This window comes from Oreochromis aureus, linkage group 9, assembly GCF_013358895.1.
Source record: "Oreochromis aureus strain Israel breed Guangdong linkage group 9, ZZ_aureus, whole genome shotgun sequence".
Classification (NCBI taxonomy): Eukaryota; Metazoa; Chordata; class Actinopteri; order Cichliformes; family Cichlidae; genus Oreochromis; species Oreochromis aureus.
In genome coordinates this window covers 8337937-8350603 of record NC_052950.1, presented here as the reverse complement: position 1 = coordinate 8350603, position 12667 = coordinate 8337937, and the positions used below count along the sequence as shown (strand labels likewise).

General features: G+C 40.3%; 1 protein-coding gene across 3 annotated transcripts in view; it reads left to right on the top strand.

Moving 5' to 3' along the window:
• LOC116311274 (partitioning defective 3 homolog) overlaps positions 1 to 12667 on the top strand; it is a 354699-nt gene that overhangs the window by 24280 nt on the left and 317752 nt on the right. The window lies entirely within an intron of this gene.

Sequence of the window (12667 nt, the reverse complement as noted above, 5' to 3'; positions counted from 1 at the left end):
GGCAGCCCACAGTGAATTACCCACAAAATGCTATGGGTCCGATATGCGTTGGAAAAGCTCAATGTGAAAACACATATAGGGGCCCAAAGAATAAACCTGCTGTGGGACCTGTGTGTACATGCGCTTGGGGATCACATGGGGTAATTGTGGGTTTGCCCTGACCACAAAGCTTGACAGTTCATCCACTGGGTAGTGGTTGCTGGGTAGTGGCATTACCATTTACTTTAAAAGAGCGGGTGGTAATGCTAAATCCCTACTTTAGGTTTAAAACCTGCAGGCATTATTTAACCATATTCCGTGTAACAGTTTATATGCAATAGAATGTTTTAAAAGTCAAAAGATAAAATGTTCATGTTAGTGTTATGATAGATGTTAGACAGATTTTGTCTCTTGCCAAATCATGGAAGTTTTCTGCCAAGTCACACGTGTGTATGGTAGGTATGTCCATGTGCGTTGCTAATAAGCCCTGTCTCAGATGGGCTGAAACTTGCTAGCTGCCCTATCAAGCTACCTGCCTGGCACTGCAGACAGACCGCTAATAAACATGCCAGTAAAAATGTGACGTGCTGATGTGAGCCAAGATGTTAGCTTTTAAGCACACACTCATGTATTGTCTTTCTCACCGAAAAAAAGGTTGGTGTTTATGACAGCGGAACTTTTCTTATTTATCAGATATTACATTCAAATTGCTTCCTGTTCACTAATGAAGCCCTAACCTTCCTAAGCTACTTTTTATAGCCATAGGACTGGTTTAAAAAAGGCCCTCAAATCGAGATGTTCTGTCATTAAACCACCGTCCTGCTTCTCAAACACTGCCACAGCCCGTCTGAAAATGGACTTTTATTATTGATGATAATTGGGTACAATTATTAAACCGCAAAATAGGATCCTCACATTATGCCTTTTTTTTATTTGTTGGTGAAGCCTTCACAGCAGCGGTTTCAGCTCATGCTGAGCCATGAGGCAGCATGTCTGATCTGCACAGACACACACACACACACACACACACACACACACACACACACACACACACACACACACACACACACACACACACACACCCGACCTGCTTTTTTATGCAGACCAGATGCTCAGCTTTCCACGTTGCACTTAAAAGGGGTGATGGGATGCAGTTGTAGTCCTGGAGAAACAAGGCTTAGGGATCACAAACCCCCTACTCAAGCAAATCACACAGTGAGGGAGACTGCAGAGGTTTATCCAAACAGACTAATCAGAAAGAGCAGGTGTCATTTGACTAAATAATGGCCAGGCTTTTGACTTAAAGGTGCAGTAGGATATTTTTTTCTGGTTCCTTTCTTCTCCACAACTACAATATGAGACTGGCGGTAGTAGTGCATGTGCACGCGTATACACGGAGGCTTTCTGTGTCACTAGGCTGCAGAGTTTGCCTCAATACTGGACAGTCTGTAATCAGCTCAATCCCTTGCTAACCTCTTAACATTAGTGCTGACAATCTTTCAGTGCAGAGGGGGAAAACTGTTTAGTCAAAGACATCAATCATGCTGTTCATGCTTTTTAGCAGATCCGGTCAAAGAACTCATGTTGAAGAGAATATTTTAAAATGAAATTTGTTTAGTTTAAGTGAAACTTGCTTGAGCAACTAGGTGTTACACTTCTAAATGCACTTCTAGTCCGTGTGTAACCTGCTATGTAGTTTCATTTAAGCTTAATGTGGTCTTTTGTTTTTTTAGTGTAAAGTTGTTTAGAAAATTGTCAGACATGTGTAACTACTGAGCATCATCTTCTTTTTTTTTTTTTTTCTTCTGATGTTTGACTTTAACCAACGCACAACTTTAAGTGTTACTTAAACAGGCATTCAAACAAAAGTTCACCCCTCCTGTTTGTTTGTGTCTCTGTGGGTAGCCAGCCCTCTCTTTCTTACTGCATCTGGGTGGAGTGCAATAAATACTTTAGGAAACAATGTTACATAAAACAAACTTTTATGAACGTTTTGGAATTATCATGTCTGGAACTCCCTAAAATTTATACGTGAATATCCCTTAAACCTTAATTATACAATGAAAGCACTTAAAGTCATTTTGTTCATTTTGAGTTTTCTGAGTCATGCTGGATACGGTGGTTTGAATAATACTTTGCAGCAGGACTCCAGACTGTTCAGGTCTCCTTGCACGTGGACATTGGGTTATCATATTTCTCCCTGCGTCGTACTCTGGAAGCGGACATCAATAATGCACAGACCTTGTAGGTGACTTTGTCTCAGAGGAATAACAGTGTAATACTTCCATGAGAGCACTAGTTATTTATCCGACTGGAGTCTGCTTCCGCACAGACAGGCTGTAGGTAGCAACAGTTTTAGCGCTGCGACTTTCCTCTTGGAGGCAATTGTTATGCCCTGTTCAGTCTATTTTAGTAAACCAAAACAAACCTGGTCAACTAAACTGGAAAATCAACCCCCACAGGAAAGGATTTGTCTTACCCCCCCAAGTATAATGACAGCCAGCCAAATTAACCAGCGAGTCGATTCGAGTTGAAGAATGCTTTCGTAAACACCCAGTACTTAGCCCTATGTGATTTAACAGTGTCAGCTCCACAGGGAAATTCTGACTGGACAACATGGACTGCAGAGCTGCCAAAAATATCTGTTAGTTTGCATATGAGGATGATTACACAGCCTAATAGAAGTGACAGGAATCCACGTTTATTCACTGTATCAGTAATCTTAGTATGTTTGGTGTTGATGAACCTTATGTAAGGATTGTGTTAGCTTTTCATTTGAGCACGTTCTTCAACGGCTGCTTCCTTTGAGGCGTGTTTCAGCATCGACACACCCACTCCTCAGCCTTCGTTACAGACAAGGACATGTTAATGATAAAAAGGCATTCCAGGCTATAGAATAAAGGGAAACGCACAGAAACAAAGATACTAAGCACCTATGGAAACACCTTTTTTTCCTCCTAAATACACATGCATGCACTACATGCGACTAAGTCATGACAGTATCCCATTACTGTTCTGTATCTTTTATTCTGCATTTGCTTTACTTTATCGTGACAGAAACAGTTAAAGTTCAGGGAAAGATAAGCAGCTAAGGAGATGGGTGTGTGTGTGTCTGTGTGTATGTGTGCAAGAGAAGCAGATAGTGTGACAGTAATGTTTGTTAGTCACTGGGGAAAGCATGCTAACTATAAATCACAACAGTTATTGTGCTACAGAGCCCAAACTGTAAGAGTTGGAGGTTGAGAGGTTGAACCATCAGGCTCATTTAGTGATTCAAAGGGAGGTCTGTTCCCCAGAGGTCAGAGGTCACTGCCTAATGCTCGTAGTCTATAAGCCCTTCGGTCAGAGAGTGAAAGGGTGGGGAATGTGTCATCATATTTGAATGAATTCCTGAAATTTTGGTGAGAAATATGTTTTTACACCACGCTCATCCCTTTAAAAAACAAAACAAAAAAATTGCTGTTAACTCCATTGTTCATAAATGACTTGCAGCGTGACAGAGTCGGGTTAATGTGTGTCTGAAATGTGTAACCACTGTCTGCACTTCCTATGATGTAATAGCCAAGGGGCAGTTGTGGCTAAAATAAGCCTGAATACAGCTAAAGATGTGTTTATCTAAAAATTTACCCCACTGAGTGCTTAGGGTAACCTTCCCAGATAAACCAACCAAATGGAAACTCGACCTGCCTTCCTTCATTTACTCATATAAAGACTGCAGTTTTGCTTCATGCTTACAGTTTTCTTTTCACTGAAGTGTTCATCTGCCTCAGGGTCATATTTGGCCTGCAAATGTTATGATGATTATTCTCTTCTTTAGATTACTGCAAGGTCAAAAGCAACCATAGAACATATTACACACAAATTCCAAAGGTTTAGTAAGATTTGGGGATTTTTTAAATCTATATGCTCTTTCTTTTGGACTAGTCCTATGCCAAGCACAAATTAATGGGTCAGCAAGGCAGACAAACAGATTTGCACAAGCACACTTCATTAGCTGAAGTCTTATTAGTCAAATGTTTTATCCCTGCTCAATTTGTGAGCAATCACAATTTGGCATGTGATCTGTTTTGTTGAAGGAGTCATGCAGGCGCTATATTTAAATGAAAGTTTCCTACTCCACAAACAGACATGACTGGCTGTAACACAACTCAGCATCAAACTTGGATACACGTCGACATTTTATTATCAGAAGACAGCGTGATGGACAAGCAGTGAGCTACTAAAGAGAATTTGTACATACAGTACATTGTAAAACAAGTAGTTAAAAAAATTTAAATGTAACTGTAAATGTAAAGAACACGAGGGAGAACTTTCTGTATTGTAACATATATGGTGACTTATTTAAAAATAAAAAGTTAAGTGTGCGCACGAGGCTCAGAAAGAAGCATCACAATGTAAACCTTTGTGTTTATGTGGCTAACTAATCATGTGATTACACACATTCAAATAATTATTTGATTCCCTGCAGAATTTATAAGTTTGCTTACTTATAAAAAGCGCACAGTTTTTCCTGCTAAGGGTAAAGAATGACTTCACTGCACTGAGGGACCAATGGATGGGGCTGTATACTGTAAAACCTTGAATGAGAACCTCATTCTCTCCTTCCATAAGCCAAAACACTGAATGGGTCTTGGATGGATACTGCCAAGGCAACAAAGGATTGGCTGAAAAAGAAGCACATTAAGGTCACTGAGTAGCCTTGTCAGTCTCCAGACCTCAATCTGATAGAAAATCTGTGAAGGAAGCTGAAGCTAACCTAAAGGATTTAGAGACGAGTCAGCCAGAATCCCTCCTGAGATGTGCACAAACCTGGTGTTCATTTCTTTTCAAATGAGCAAACTTTACAAATTCAGCATTTGTAAAGTTTCCCCTACTGTATATCTGTTTGGAGAATCATGATTCATAGAGCAGATCTCTATTCTTACCTGGAAGGACAACATCTGATCTTATGGCCAGCCCTTCTGCACAGCTTCGTCAAAGCATTCACTACAACTGTAATTGAATCATGGACTTAATATAAAGACAAAGACCAGAGTGAACAATGTTGCTGCAGAGCGAATTGTGTTTGAATGGCACCTGCAGAACTGTGATAAGATAATGAACGCAGTGTTGTTCTTTTCTGTGACTCCTCTTTTTGGCAGCTGCTTGCATACTTTCATCATATCTCACTCACTTTCTCAGTTTACACAGCAGATGCCATCTTTAGCAGATAAGACACACGGTCACATTTCATTTGTCCCGTAAACTCTGGCTGTTTGTGGTTTGTGAAACTGCAACATCATACTTCTGCCGCCTGTGAGGGATCTTCCCAAAATACTCCACATTCCCCAATGGAAAGTAATTAAAGTGTTGTTTGCATTTTTGGCATACAAAGCTATCCTACTTTCTAAGCTTATTTTGTGTGGCTAACGTGAACTGATGGTGGCTGACTTCAAAAACCTCTTACCACAATGTGATTTGAGCACTCAACCTTCTGGGCTGGAGTCAGATGTGCTATTGTTGCGCTACAAGGTCCTACTGTTGGCCAGGATATTTGAGAAGCCCATCTAGAGGGTGACATTCCCCGGTGGGAATAGGAACTCTTTCAGGAGCTAATGTAGCACTCATAAAACACACACAGGCACATGCTCCTTCTTTCCCACCCTCCCTCACCACGAGCTTCCTCCAGGGCACCAGTCTTTGTGTGGTCTTTGACAGGAACAGGCAATTCACTTCAGCACAAAGACACAGAGGGGTGAAGAAAGCTATTGTCTGGACTTATGTCACAAGTGTGTGGGTGTGTGTGTGCTTGTGACACAGACAACAAACAGCCTCTGTGTTTTCTGTCTCTCACCTTTTTAGGCTAAATCTCAGAAGGAGATATCTGATCGGTGTAGGGTGGCGGCATGTCACTCATTCAATGTGTGGGTGAATAAAGATCAAAAGTGGTTAATCAGGGCCCTGGGACAGGCGCTCAATGCAATATTCATGTGTTGACATCAGATTTAAGCGCAAAAATTAAGCAAATTTGTGTTTGGTTGATTATTTCTTTGTTGTAACAATTTGAAAGTCTGTTTATTTTCCCTTAAATTTGGCTACATTAGTGGAGCAGCAAAGTTGAGTGTGTGGGTTGCCAAACTGCTTTTTCTGCTTCTGATTTGTTTTGAGCTTCTGTTACCCCAGGTGCTCAGGTGCTCAGGTGCCAGATTGGGCCCTGATTGTCACTGATTCTCAATTCTGCCTATGACATTTGGATTGTAGGGTCAAAGTTTTGAGAAGGCACAGAGAACGCTTTGCTGATTGCTGCACTAATAGGGTAACAGCTTTTGATGGAGGCAGTGTGGTGGTGTGTGGTGGTATTTCTTTCATGGGAAAAAGCAAGGCTTGTCATCACTGGAGGCGATTTCAATGCAGAAAGTTATCCTGATGAGATTCCGCAATCAGCGGTAATCCCATATTCCCGCAGTCTGGAAGTGAACGATATCCTCCAAGATGACACGGCTTGCACCCACAGAGCAAGGTTCATCGATACTACTTCCAGAGTTTGGGAGTGGAGAAGATGAAGTTGCCTGTCTTGACCTCAACCTCAGTGAACACTTGTGGGATCAGCTTGAGGGTGTCGTTCGTGCCAGAGTGACCAACACAACCACACTGGCTTACTCGGGCAAATGCTGGTTACAGAATGGGGTGCCATCCCACAGCAGTGTATGACCAAGCTGGTGACCAGCATCAGGAGTGATCAAACTTCCATTTTGGCTAGAGGCTAACTTCAAACAGTTTTGGAAAGAAGAGAAGATTAGCTTTATGGAAATATTTGGTGTATCATGGTAGCTTAAGGCATTCAAAACAGGAAAAAAAAAATAGCTCTGCCTGGATATAACCATTTTGGCAAGAGAGAAAATTCAGGTGGTTTTTGAAAGATGAGAATTCCAAAATAAGCCAAAATTATAAACTATAAATTATAAAGTATAATAGGCCTATAAATCTTGGTCAATAATGAGTTTTATTTGCCAAGAAGCCTTGTTACAAGAAATCGATCAAAATAAATTTTCTTAGTATTTGTAAGTTGTTGGGGTTTTTTTAGTATAAAAAAAGTCTTTTAAACCTATCAGTCTCCTCCTCGGCAAAACAGGGATCATGTTTAATTCCTGTTGTTCTTATGAAAGTTGATTAGCAAGTCGGGCCTATTTTTCGTTATTCTTACTTTGCTACATTGTATCATTAAAGTGAAACCGAATACCCTGTGCTTTCCCCAAATGTTGGTTTTGGCAATGCTACCTAAAGACAGTTCATGGTTCTCATTCTGTAGTGTAACTTCCTTTTCACGGGTTCTTGACTCTAGTGACAGTAATTTAGAAACTTACTGAGGAAACATTTAAACATTAGGCGATAGTATTACTGTAATACAATAATGCCAGCAATGCCTGGTGTTAAAGTTCCCAAGCGTTTGCAATATGTTGAAATACCTGTCAGGTTTCATATTTATGAGTCTCATCTGGCATCTTGTGGTTTCAGTGTGACCTGGTGATCCCACAGACTATCAAAGTATGTGCATCATAATCCTAGTTCTATTATAAAATGATGAAGCACAGTGAAGGGCTTCAGGTTCGTTTGTTCATGACTTACGTGTACCCTTGAAGCCTTTTGTCTTCAACCTGAGACTGTGCAACTGGAAAAAAGATGTCACACTTCCCAAGACAGTGATGTAACTTGCAACCATTCAACACATGATACACTGGTTTCTACAGGTTTTCCATAATCCTACCTGTTTGCATTTTTCACTGTGCTTTTTGTTGACATACATGCCTCAGATTTCAAAAGGAGAACAGGGGTTGGACACAGTGGCAAAAGTGAAATTATTGAGACTGGGCAATGGACTTGAAATCAAGTCTGCTATCAGTTTGTGATTGAATGAGGTCAAGTTGGTAATTACATCCGATCTGTTAAAGATAATATGGTGATTAACTGTGATAAATTGGTGGAATTAACAAACATGCTGTTGCAAATCTTTTACCGTCTACATACACAGATTAAACCGAGATTCACACTCACTACTTAGATTCAGAATCTGCCCAGAACCTCATGGATGTAAAACAGGAATTCAGAAAGTCATCCACAAAAAAACTGCAGGATGGCGATTTAACTGCAATATGACGTAGGTGCTCACCAGCCTTGTACTTATATGCAAACATAACTCGAATACAACCAGTTGAGTCAGATCTCCTATTGAAAAGAGATTTGTTGCAGAAGAACTTTGCTAATTGGTGCAGACTGACTTGGGTTGATTGCAACATGTTGGTATTCTTGGCAGCCTGTCTGTGTTTCTGAATTGGGTGGCAAACCTTTGCCAATCTTTCTGAGAGTGATTACAGTCAAACCCAGACCATCATTGCTTGGAAAGAGTTTGTTTCTCACCAGATGAACTGTGCTATCACCTTGTGACTGAAAGTGATAGAAAGCATACTGCCTTTAACAACAGTCCGTAAATGTTTGGGAACCGGGTAGACCAGTTGCCGGACTTTTGGGAGAGAAAAGTTGTCTCATTCTGATCGTATAGGGAATTTAGCAGCTTAAAAGGCCCGAGTCTTTCTCTGTTGTATTCTTTATTTTATGACGTGCCAAATATTTTCAGTTGGTTGAAGGTCTGGGCTTCAGATAGGCCACTCTAGCGCTGGGACTCATCTACTATGAAGGCATGCTGTTGTACTAGATGCAATAAAGGGATTTGGATTGTCTTGCAGAAATATGCAGGCCTTCTCAGATAAAGACATCTGAGCAGGAGCATATGTTCTCCTAAAACTGCTTATACCTTTTAGGATTGATGGTGCCTTTGAAGATAAGCAAGCTTCCAATTCCATAGGCAGATAAGCGCTCATGACAAGCCTTAATGGTCCCTCTCCTCTTTAGTCTGGAGGACACGGCATCCGTGTTGTCCAGATTTCCATTTGTCTGACCACAGAACAGTTTTCCACTTTGCCTCCATAGATTTTAAACAAGCTTTGGCCCAGAGAGGACAGCTGTGTTTCTGCATCGTTCCCCACTATGGCTTCTTCTTTGCATGATAGTTTTAACCTGCGTTTATGGATGGCACAGTGAACTGTTTCACAGATGGTGATTTCTGGAAGTGTTCCTGGGCCCATGCAGTGATTTCCACAACACAATCGTACCAATATGGGGCTTTTTTTGGGGGGGGGGCCAATCTTTTGCATGCAGAGATTTCTCCATATTTTCAGATGTTGATGTTATATACTGTATCTGATGAGATATTCAAAGTTTTCACAATTTTACATTAATGAACATTATATGATAATTGTTTGACAATTTGTTGACACTTTTATTTTTATTTCTGAGAATCTCTGCCTCCTTTTTTATATCATGTCACCTTACTGACCTGTTGCCCGTGAACCTCATTAGTAGGAAAACGTTGATCCGGTTTCATTTAACACTGCTTCCCAACGTTTTCATAATTGTGGTTGTACTTTTGCAGGTATGGATTTTGTTCTTTTGACCCATTAAATTTCTCTAAAGTCAAATTAACATGTGAACAATGTTGATTTGCATAATTCGAGATACAAAGATTCTGTCTGCTTCTGGATGGAAGGAGTTCCTGAACCTATTTGGCAAATGGTCTTTCCACTCTCTCGAATTAGGTCCTCTGACTTTCACCTTTGTCTAAGTATACAAAAGTGTGAACTGAAAAATATATAATGAAACGGAATAACCATTTTATCACATAATGCTAGAGCGAGTCTGAGATGACATGCTGATTTAGCTGCAGAGAGCATGGTAACAAAATGAGCTGACGCTGACTGCTGAGCGTGCTATCAGTTTATCAACTCTGTGGATATCCTCCTTAGCTGTTGTTACTGTTGTTACTTTGCTCACAATGCTTTCTTTGTTGGAAGGTCCTGGTCGTTCTGATTGTCCTCAGTCCAAATGTACTGGTCTCTAGTTCAAAATCTGATCGAGCCCTTATATTTTTAAATGGGATATTCATAATAAAACGGCTTTGCTCAAGTACATAGTGGATTGCTAGTGGTTCACTTACAGAAGGTCCATGATGGCATACCAGTTTACTGCATACCAGTCTTTACACTTTAAGTAACTGTTTGTTTTTCCATTAGAGGTAAAAAGAGAACACAGAAAATCTTAAGTATAAGTGATGGTGTTTAAGGGAAGGCTCACGAAAAGCTCAATGGCATGACAGATCGTTGACACTGTCAGACATCATTAAAGGAAAAATAACAGGGTGTTTAAATCCAAATACGTCAGTACCATGCTCAAGTTGCTAATGCGATGCTGTATATTCTCAGCTGTGGAGCAGGGCTGCAGAACGAAAGAAGAGAAGTAATACTAAGAAGTAGGTTAAACAGGGGATTTCACCATTTAGATGTGGGTTGTGTTTTTTGTGAGCCGAACGGTTAACATGACCAGCCGTGTCTTCTTAAGAGCTCTCACTGCTTACATGTAGGTAAGCGGTGAGGCCATCCCATAGCTGGAGTTTAGCTGAGATCGAAGTATTTACACCAAACCCTTTGTAAAACACAGATTTAAGAGATGTGGCTCTGATGAACCAAAGAACAGTGATGCAAGGCTGGAGTGTAACTGTAAGTAAAATCTAAACAGTGTTTGTCTGACTCAGTTTTTTCCTCATCACTTCAGAGTATTTCTGGAATTAAGTTGTGCGGCTGAGCTTCTCTCAGATTTATGTTTGTTCCCCATAATCTCATCTGAGCAACAAGTCTGGAACAGTACAAGCAGCATGACAACATTTCAACATTTTTTCTTTATTGCTCTGTAATGCTGGCAGTCAGTTTGTGTTTTGTAATTGCTTTTATTGTTATTATACTATTACATATGAATTAATTTTAAACACAGTCCATATATACATTTGTATTTGCTTTCTGTAATGGCTAACTGATTTTATTGTGTTGGCCATTAATAAAATAGCAACTATCTCCTGAAGCCTTCACGTATTTTTGTCTTGTCATTTGGAAGCAACTCGATGAACTCGCCATCTTTTCCCTCTTAATAACCTCAAAAGGAAGGAAAAATACCACACAGTCATTCCCCTCACGATTTGGACCATTTTCCCTGGTGTACCGCACTGGAGCTCAGTACAACAAGGATGTGCATGAAGGCATTTAACCACAGTCCTTAAGACAGCTCAGTTTGGTGGGAATGCATAAGTGGGGAAGCGGAGAGAAGGAAATGGTGAGAACAAAATCCAGACAAAAGACTTAGAAGATTCTTTCATAACGTAGCGAAGGAGGAAGGACGATCACTGAGCTCAGTGGTTTCTCGTTACCCTCCTGTCTGGCTGGGCTATCATGCTCCAGTGCTTGTAGGCTATGAACTGGGCAAAGCCGAAACGTGGGAGGGTGACATGGATTGAAGAAGACAAATAAAGCTTTTGATTTCAAAGTAAGCTGAACCAGTACAGATAAACATGAAATCTTCCATGAGGTTGTTTGTACACAAACCCACAGTCATGTCATGTGAAGCTGTTTTACATAGCTTGTTTCCATGTCAGGCTACACAGTCCTGTACAGACAAAATGAGGTAACTACATTTGCCAAGCCTTAAATTGCCAAAAACCATAGGAATGCATAATAATTGTTAAAACTGCTGAATCAAGGTCAAAATCAAGTAGTGCAGTAACTGAGTTCTTCTTTAGACATCTGCCTAGCTAGCTAAAGCGTGGCAGTTAAAGCTAAAACTAACAGAAATCTAAGGTGCCTGCCCAACACGTGGCACCAAAACGGCTTCAGTGCACCCTGGCGTTGAGTCTCCACGTGTCTGGAAGTCTCTCAGAGGAAATGCACGTTTCGCCATTCTTCCAAAAGATTTTCCATTATTTCGTGTTTTGATGATTGTAGTTTTAGAGGATTGTGGAGCTGCCGAACACGAAATCTTCTGTATTTATATCAGTGCTGTGTGCACAGATGTTGTATTCCATTAAATTCTGGAGCATAATAAAACAGCAGTTTTTTACTAGTTGAAAAGAAAGCTTTTACTTTGGACTGAAAAAAACTTAAAATAGAAACATTATAAATATACAATTTTTCACCCAGCTTGAAATTTAGTCCCTGTTCTCGACTTAACTGCTTCTATAATTCTTCTGATGGAGTGAATAGTGCAAGAGAAGTGGTCTGCATTTGAAAAAGGCGTAATAATAATAATACTAGTCAGGAGTAATCTGAGTTTATTATTGCTTCACACACCCACTGTTAGACAGTACTGGAGAAACCTTAGGAATGCTCACACGTACAAGTGCCTTTGGTACCCACAGGTACCCACAGACACACTATCTTGTGCTGCTGGCTCTAAAAATATCTTGTATTATTCTTTCTTTCTTTCCTTCCTTCCTTCCTTCCTTCCTTCCTTCCTTCCTTCCTTCCTTCGGTGTTGTCCGTTAGGTTGTAATACCCCAAAATAAAAAATGCTAATGAATGCTGTCTGACTGTCAAGTGGACAGTTACAGTGAATGCGGTAATGCTCCACTTTTGGGGCTTTCAGACAACAATTCTGACTCCTATACTCTCGGACAGGACAAAGGGAAGAAAAGGAAAAACAACAAAAAACCTAAAAAAGCAAGCAGGATTATAGATATAAACTGTGCTGTTTTATCGGGTTCTTTGCTTGCATACTGATATCCTGCAAAATATTTAAAAATATGCAAACAAGGGTAATGTTTTTTTTTTCAATC